The following is a 7,598-nucleotide window of genomic DNA, read 5'->3' on the forward strand; positions in this document are numbered from 1 at the left end:
GGCTGCTGGCAGGGAAGGGGATCTGCAGCTTACAGCAGCTCTGACTGACAGCAGGTCACGTGATAGAGCAGAGAGGGATCTAGGGGAAAGGTCACGGAAGGGGCACACAGAGAACCCGCTGGTAGGTTCCAGAAGGGGGGCGTGGCCGGGGGCGGAGCCAGGCCACGCTGGCAGTATAAGAGAGGCCCCCGGGAGATGCAGATGCCACTGGTTCTTCGTGTTCTACAGATGTAGATGTAGATGCCACTGGTGGTTCATGTTCTACAGATGTAGATGCCACCGGTTCCTCACATGGCATCTATAATACATACGGACAGGTTTGTTCGTATCTCTGAACATTCATAAGTCGAACATTCGTAAGTAGAGGAGTCCCTGCAATGGCATTTTCTTTGACACATTGAGGCAGGCATCTGGCACGATCTGGAATAAGGTTCCGTCTGATCTCAACACACCAACATGCACACATGCCCTCCCACTCCTGTCAACTCCCACTGGCTATATTGGTGAAATATGGTCATACAAACTGCCGGCGTTAGACTGAAAAATAGGTCTGTCAATAATTCGTATTTATGCACGATGATGTGACGTTGATGCGCAGTGTGGCGGCAGTGGTGTGGAGTTTGCGAGTAGAGCTACGGTGCCGGTGTGAAGATGTGACGAGACGGTTCCACGATTTACCCAGTTCCCTAGGCGACGACTGTTCACGTTTTACTGCTAACAGGCGCAACACGCTCCATCTCGGGGCTAATGTGGGGAAACCGTGGAGCCATTCACGCGGTGAAGCATGGCGGACGGTGCCACATTTCACCGAGGTAGCAGCACTCGCTCCACGGGCGCTGCAAACGGCAGCAGTGAGAAGTTGGCAGAAACGTTTTCGTTTATTTTACCAGGTAAGGCCCCCACTGAGCTACATTGCTCTTATTCGGAAGCGACGCTGGCTATCACAAATGATAGCTCAGCGAAGTGTGGAAATGTATATCAGCCAAATACTCTAAACGCACGTTGATTCTGAACGTGGAGGGAAAAAACAGAAGGACCCGGAGAAAATTCCATGCGACCACGGGGAGAGACACGCAAGCTCCAAATATATAGAAAGGCGTCAGGGTCGGGATAGAACCTACGACTTCCTCTATACCAGGCGAGGTAGTTAACATCTCGCCACCGCGGCACCGATCACCAGCATATTCGCAAAACGAAGTGATCCATTTAAAGTTTGGTCCAGCATGACTGGGGTAGATAGAAAAAGTATAATGCGCGTGGTAATGAACATGAGTTCCGTAACTGTTATCCACCAAACACTAAAGCGTGACTGAAGAGATGTAACTCTTGAATTAAGACGGCGACTTCAAGGTTGAATTTTGACTAAGCAGGTGGTCTATGCAAACATGACTCCTTGTAAAAAAAGGTGTCAGTTTTGTTGCCAGATAAAAGGGTAAAAAAACAATGATCTTTTTTTTTCTTCTGGCAAATGAGGTTCCAATGGTGTAAATGCTGACCCCGAGCTCTCGTACTCTGATGGTACATTGTCTTTGAGCTGTGCGCCTTTTCGCGTCATCTGGTCCAACACCATGTGAGGCTAGGCTCTTAGGAAAGCTGTCTCGGGTGTGGACCAATCAACTTCAAGGACAGTGCATACATTATCAGAGTTATGTTTTTTTGTTTGCCTACGACTGCAGGTATTGTGGTCTATGCAAACATGACTCCTTGTAAAAAAGGTGTCAGTTTTGTTGCCAGATAAAAGGGTAAAAAAACTATTATCAGGTGAGAGATCTCAAAAGAAACCCAGGACAGAGTCACAATTTGCAAGAACGACCCGCCGTAGGGCATCACTCCGCCTGGCCAACAGGGCGTGACGATTGCTGCCACGCTGCGCGTACCGTGATCGCAATCGAGTAACCCTCGGTGTGTAATCGTCAAATTGTGAATTCTGCGACGCGGAGCGCACAATGAATATAATGGCCTTAACTCTTGCGAATTTCGTCCCGAAGATCTTGAACGCCAGTTCACCTGTTGTCACTGCACCCGATGTTGTGCCCTCTCCTCAAATTCCACGCCGCTTTGAGCCTCTTTATTGCCATGTATACAATACATGGTAATTTAGTTTTTTGCTGTGGTTGTTCCACCTGATGACGGAAGCTTGTGTTGCTTCCGAAACTTCGTGATTTAATTTAGTTATTTTTATTTTATTCTTTATTTTTTATTTTATTTTCACGTACGTGACTTTACCGAAAGAACCAAAGAGTATGGATTCTTGCAGTCACGAAAACTTCAAATCTAGAATGTACACAGTAATGAACTACTGTGTACATTTTTAAATGCGCTTAAAAACGTATACGCTTCCGCTTATTAAACTTTGAGTTAATTTAGTAAATTATTCTTAAAAGTATCGATTATTTTATTTTTATGTTGAGTGTCTTCTGCTGCTGCTGTGTCCTGTACAGCGCTTTGAGATCCCTGATGAAAAGCACAAGATGAATGTAATTACAGCATTATAATTATTACAGCGAGTCCTCGATTAACGCGGTAGTAAGACGCGTTCCTGAAAAGTTCCGTGTAAATCGAAAACAATTCCACCCCCTCCCCTCCCCACCGTAAATAATGTAACGATAAAGTTTGGCGAGATACGATGTACTACGACTGTACTATGCACACGTGCAGTGAGATGGCGGGACAAAATAACCGGGGGTATTGCCGGTCGCGTTGCTGTATCATTCCGCGTACTGTTACCACCCGTAGCCGCTCAGCCGTGCAGCTCAAGAAAGTAGTTCGTCGTCGACCGCTCTCAGGAACCGCGTTATAACAGGGGCGCGTGTCCCGCGTTATAACAGAGGTGCGCGTCCCGCGTTATAACAGGGGCGCGTGTCCCGCGTTATAACAGGGGCGCGTGTCCCGCGTTATAACAGAGGTGCGCGTCCCGCGTTATAACAGAGGTGCGTGTCCCGCGTTATAACAGAGGTGCGTGTCCCGCGTTATAACAGAGGCACGCGTCCCGCGTTATAACAGAGGCACGCGTCCCGCGTTGAATGCGAAAAGTGTCCCCCTCGTGGAAGAACCGCGTTTTCGTGAGAAAAAAAATTAACCCGTAAAAACAAAGTTTTTCACTATAAATCCTTTATATGCGTGGCATCGGTTTTATTTTATTATTCATTTCTGTTTTTCTTGAGTAAGAGTTTCATTTTTATCACATTGGTATTTTAAATTAAATATGAATTTTTTTCTTCCTAAAAAGTGGAAAATTTGGGAAAAAAATTTTCACCAAAATAAATTGTCACGCACAACGAGTCTGTGTGCAAAATGTCAGCTCGATTGGATCAGGGGAAGTGGGTTAAAAAACGACCGAAAGATTTGCACGGTCGTAAGCGTGCAAGCAATTGAACTTAATATAAAGGATTTTAAAAAACCGAAGCCTTACCAGAACGGTATCATTACGTCGATTTATGTTGCTGTACTGCCCTCTGCTGACCCCCACGCTGTGAGAGTAGGACGCGCGGTCGTCGTCCAAACCTCAAACCCTGCTAAGCAGAGGTGGGACAAAGTCATTGTTATGCAAGTCCAAGTCGAGTCGCAAGTCATCAAATTCATGACTCGAGTCTGACTCGAGTCCAAGTCACATGACTCGAGTCCACATCTCATAGGTGGGACAAAGTCATTGTTATGCAAGTCCAAGTCGAGTCGCAAGTCATCAAATTCATGACTCGAGTCTGACTCGAGTCCAAGTCACATGACTCGAGTCCACATCTCATAGGTGGGACAAAGTCATTGTTATGCAAGTCCAAGTCGAGTCGCAAGTCATCAAATTCATGACTCGAGTCTGACTCGAGTCCAAGTCACATGACTCGAGTCCACATCTCATAGGTGGGACAAAGTCATTGTTATGCAAGTCCAAGTCGAGTCGCAAGTCATCAAATTCATGACTCGAGTCTGACTCGAGTCCAAGTCACATGACTCGAGTCCACATCTCATAGGTGGGACAAAGTCATTGGTATGCAAGTCCAAGTCGAGTCGCAAGTCATCAAATTCATGACTCGAGTCTGACTCGAGTCCAAGTCACATGACTCGAGTCCACATCTCAGAGGTGGGACAAAGTCATTGTTATGCAAGTCCAAGTCGAGTCGCAAGTCATCAAATTCATGACTCGAGTCTGACTCGAGTCCAAGTCACATGACTCGAGTCCACATCTCATAGGTGGGACAAAGTCATTGTTATGCAAGTCCAAGTCGAGTCGCAAGTCATCAAATTCATGACTCGAGTCTGACTCGAGTCCAAGTCACATGACTCGAGTCCACACCTCATAGGTGGGACAAAGTCATTGGTATGCAAGTCCAAGTCGAGTCGCAAGTCATCAAATTCATGACTCGAGTCTGACTCGAGTCCAAGTCACATGACTCGAGTCCACACCTCATAGGTGGGACAAAGTCATTGTTATGCAAGTCCAAGTCGAGTCGCAAGTCATCAAATTGATGACTCGAGTCTGACTCGAGTCCAAGTCACATGACTCGAGTCCACATCTCATAGGTGGGACAAAGTCATTGTTATGCAAGTCCAAGTCGAGTCGCAAGTCATCAAATTCATGACTCGAGTCTGACTCGAGTCCAAGTCACATGACTCGAGTCCACATCTCATAGGTGGGACAAAGTCATTGTTATGCAAGTCCAAGTCGAGTCGCAAGTCATCAAATTGATGACTCGAGTCTGACTCGAGTCCAAGTCACATGACTCGAGTCCACATCTCATAGGTGGGACAAAGTCATTGTTATGCAAGTCCAAGTCGAGTCGCAAGTCATCAAATTCATGACTCGAGTCTGACTCGAGTCCAAGTCACATGACTCGAGTCCACATCTCATAGGTGGGACAAAGTCATTGTTATGCAAGTCCAAGTCGAGTCGCAAGTCATCAAATTCATGACTCGAGTCTGACTCGAGTCCAAGTCACATGACTCGAGTCCACATCTCATAGGTGGGACAAAGTCATTGTTATGCAAGTCCAAGTCGAGTCGCAAGTCATCAAATTCATGACTCGAGTCTGACTCGAGTCCAAGTCACATGACTCGAGTCCACATCTCATAGGTGGGACAAAGTCATTGTTATGCAAGTCCAAGTCGAGTCGCAAGTCATCAAATTCATGACTCGAGTCTGACTCGAGTCCAAGTCACATGACTCGAGTCCACACCTCTGCTGCTAAGTGTCCGAGATCTCACGGGATCCGGCGCGTTCTGGGTGCAGGTACTCAAAAGTATGGCATATATATATGTAAAAGGGAAATTTGTGAATATGTGTGTCTGTTCGAAATGTTTAGCATACTTCCCAACATTAACTACCATCATCACCACTAACTACCATCATCACCACCACTACCATCATCACCACCATCACCATCATCACCACTAACTACCATCATCACCACCACTACCATCATCACCACCATCACCATCATCACCACTAACTACCATCATCACCACCACTACCATCATCACCACCACTACCATCATCACCACCATCACCATCATCACCACTAACTACCATCATCACCACCACTACCATCATCACCACCACTACCATCATCACCACCACCATCACCATCATCACCACTAACTAACATCATCACCACCATTACCATCATCACCACCACTACCATCATCACCACCACCATCACCATCATCACCACTAACTACCATCATCACCACCACTACCATCATCACCACCATCACCATCATCACCACTAACTACCATCATCACCACCACTACCATCATCACCACCACTACCATCATCACCACCACCATCACCATCATCACCACTAACTAACATCATCACCACCACTACCATCATCACCACCACTACCATCATCACCACCACCATCACCATCATCACCACTAACTAACATCATCACCACCATTACCATCATCACCACCACCACCATCACCATCATCACCACTAACTACCATCATCACCACCACTACCATCATCACCGTTGTCATCCCCACCTTCTTCGACGACACCCACACCGCAACCATCACCACGACCATCGCCACAACGATGACTACACTGCCACTATACCACCACTACCATCGACACCATCACCGCCATCAACTTCTTTCACAGCCACGACCATTCACTTGCCACCATCACCGCCGCCACCACTGGAGGCCGCTGCTGACCGTCGTTTAACGATCGCTTTTCACGACTCACGAATCGATTGTTTATCGTGACAGCAGGGAAACACCGAGAAACCATTGCGAAGTCGGGCACCCCACGGTGGCTAGGAGATGTTAACAACCTCGCCTGGTGTACAGGAGGTTCGTGGGTTCGATCCTGACCCTGACGCCTGCTGCTGTGTATGTGTATAAGATGTTTTCATAAGATGTTTTTTTGTTCATGTTTTTGTTTTTTGTTTGTTGCGGTTGCACCCGATTCAAGAGCCGAATGGCTCACAGGGCTATACCTAATAAATGAACTTGAACTTAAGAGCCACATGGCTCACAGGGCTATACCTAATAAATGAACTTGAACTTGATGTGTAGTTTACGATGTGTCTCTCTCTCTCCCCGTGGTCGCGTGGATTTTTCTCCGGGTCCTCCGGTTTTCCCCCCTCCACATTCAGAATGAACGCGCTTTGAGAGTATTTAGCTGCTATAGATTTCCACACGATAAGCCACTTTGTTGAGCTATCATTTGCGGTGAAAAATAGCTATATAGCTCAGTTGGGGGCCTTACTTGGTAAAATAAGCAAATAGATTATAGTTTAGTTTATATTCGTATTTGTGGCGGTGACAGCGCGTTCGCCGCTCGCCGTTGCAGATGTTTCACGGTTCGAATCCAGCGGACGTCCTAATTAACAATTCCCTCTCGTCGCGTTTTCTCCAAATTCTTATAATGTTGCTGGGCGCTCGACGTTTTAACGACTTTGTGGCGTTCGTGGCTCAGCAACCGATTGAAAAACAACAAAGAAATAAATACAACTGCGCCGTTCATTGGTGACTTCCTCAAAAGTAGTACTGTACTGTTTCATTTACCGACCTCGGATGGATGATGGTCGTTGATAAGGAGGCGACCGGGAAAATAGCCGGAGGTCCCGGATACAAATGCACGCGACCACGGGGGGAGAGAGAGAAACCGCAAACTCCCCAATATACAGCAGCAACCTTCAGGGTCGGGATCGAATCCACGATGTCCTGCACACCAGGAGAGGCAGTTGACATCTTGACACCGTCTATGGGTCACCTGACGAGGCCGGGTGGCATTGCGGGTGGGCTGGTCATCGTCGGACGATAACGCGATGATGATAAAATGACTGATGACGATAGTAGTTGTGCCAATTTGAACTGATTATGATAATAAACAACGTATCCTCCTCACTACGACCTAACTTCACCTCCTGTTCTCTCCCACCTGAGCCGTTTCAGGTTTGATTCCGACCCCGGGGGCTATTGCCTTCCCCCCCCCCCCCACTCTACCCCCCCCCTCACCTGCCCCCTCCCCCCAGATCGATAATCATTCCGAGTGAGATAATTGCGACTGCGGATTAACCGCGTTCATCTGCTCAGAATCGCCCGCGCTCGTTATCTTACAGTCACTTTGTGATGGTTTAATGACCAGGCTTCA

The sequence above is a fragment of the Lampetra fluviatilis genome, chromosome 5 (assembly GCF_964198595.1).
Source record: "Lampetra fluviatilis chromosome 5, kcLamFluv1.1, whole genome shotgun sequence".
Classification (NCBI taxonomy): domain Eukaryota; kingdom Metazoa; phylum Chordata; class Hyperoartia; order Petromyzontiformes; family Petromyzontidae; genus Lampetra; species Lampetra fluviatilis.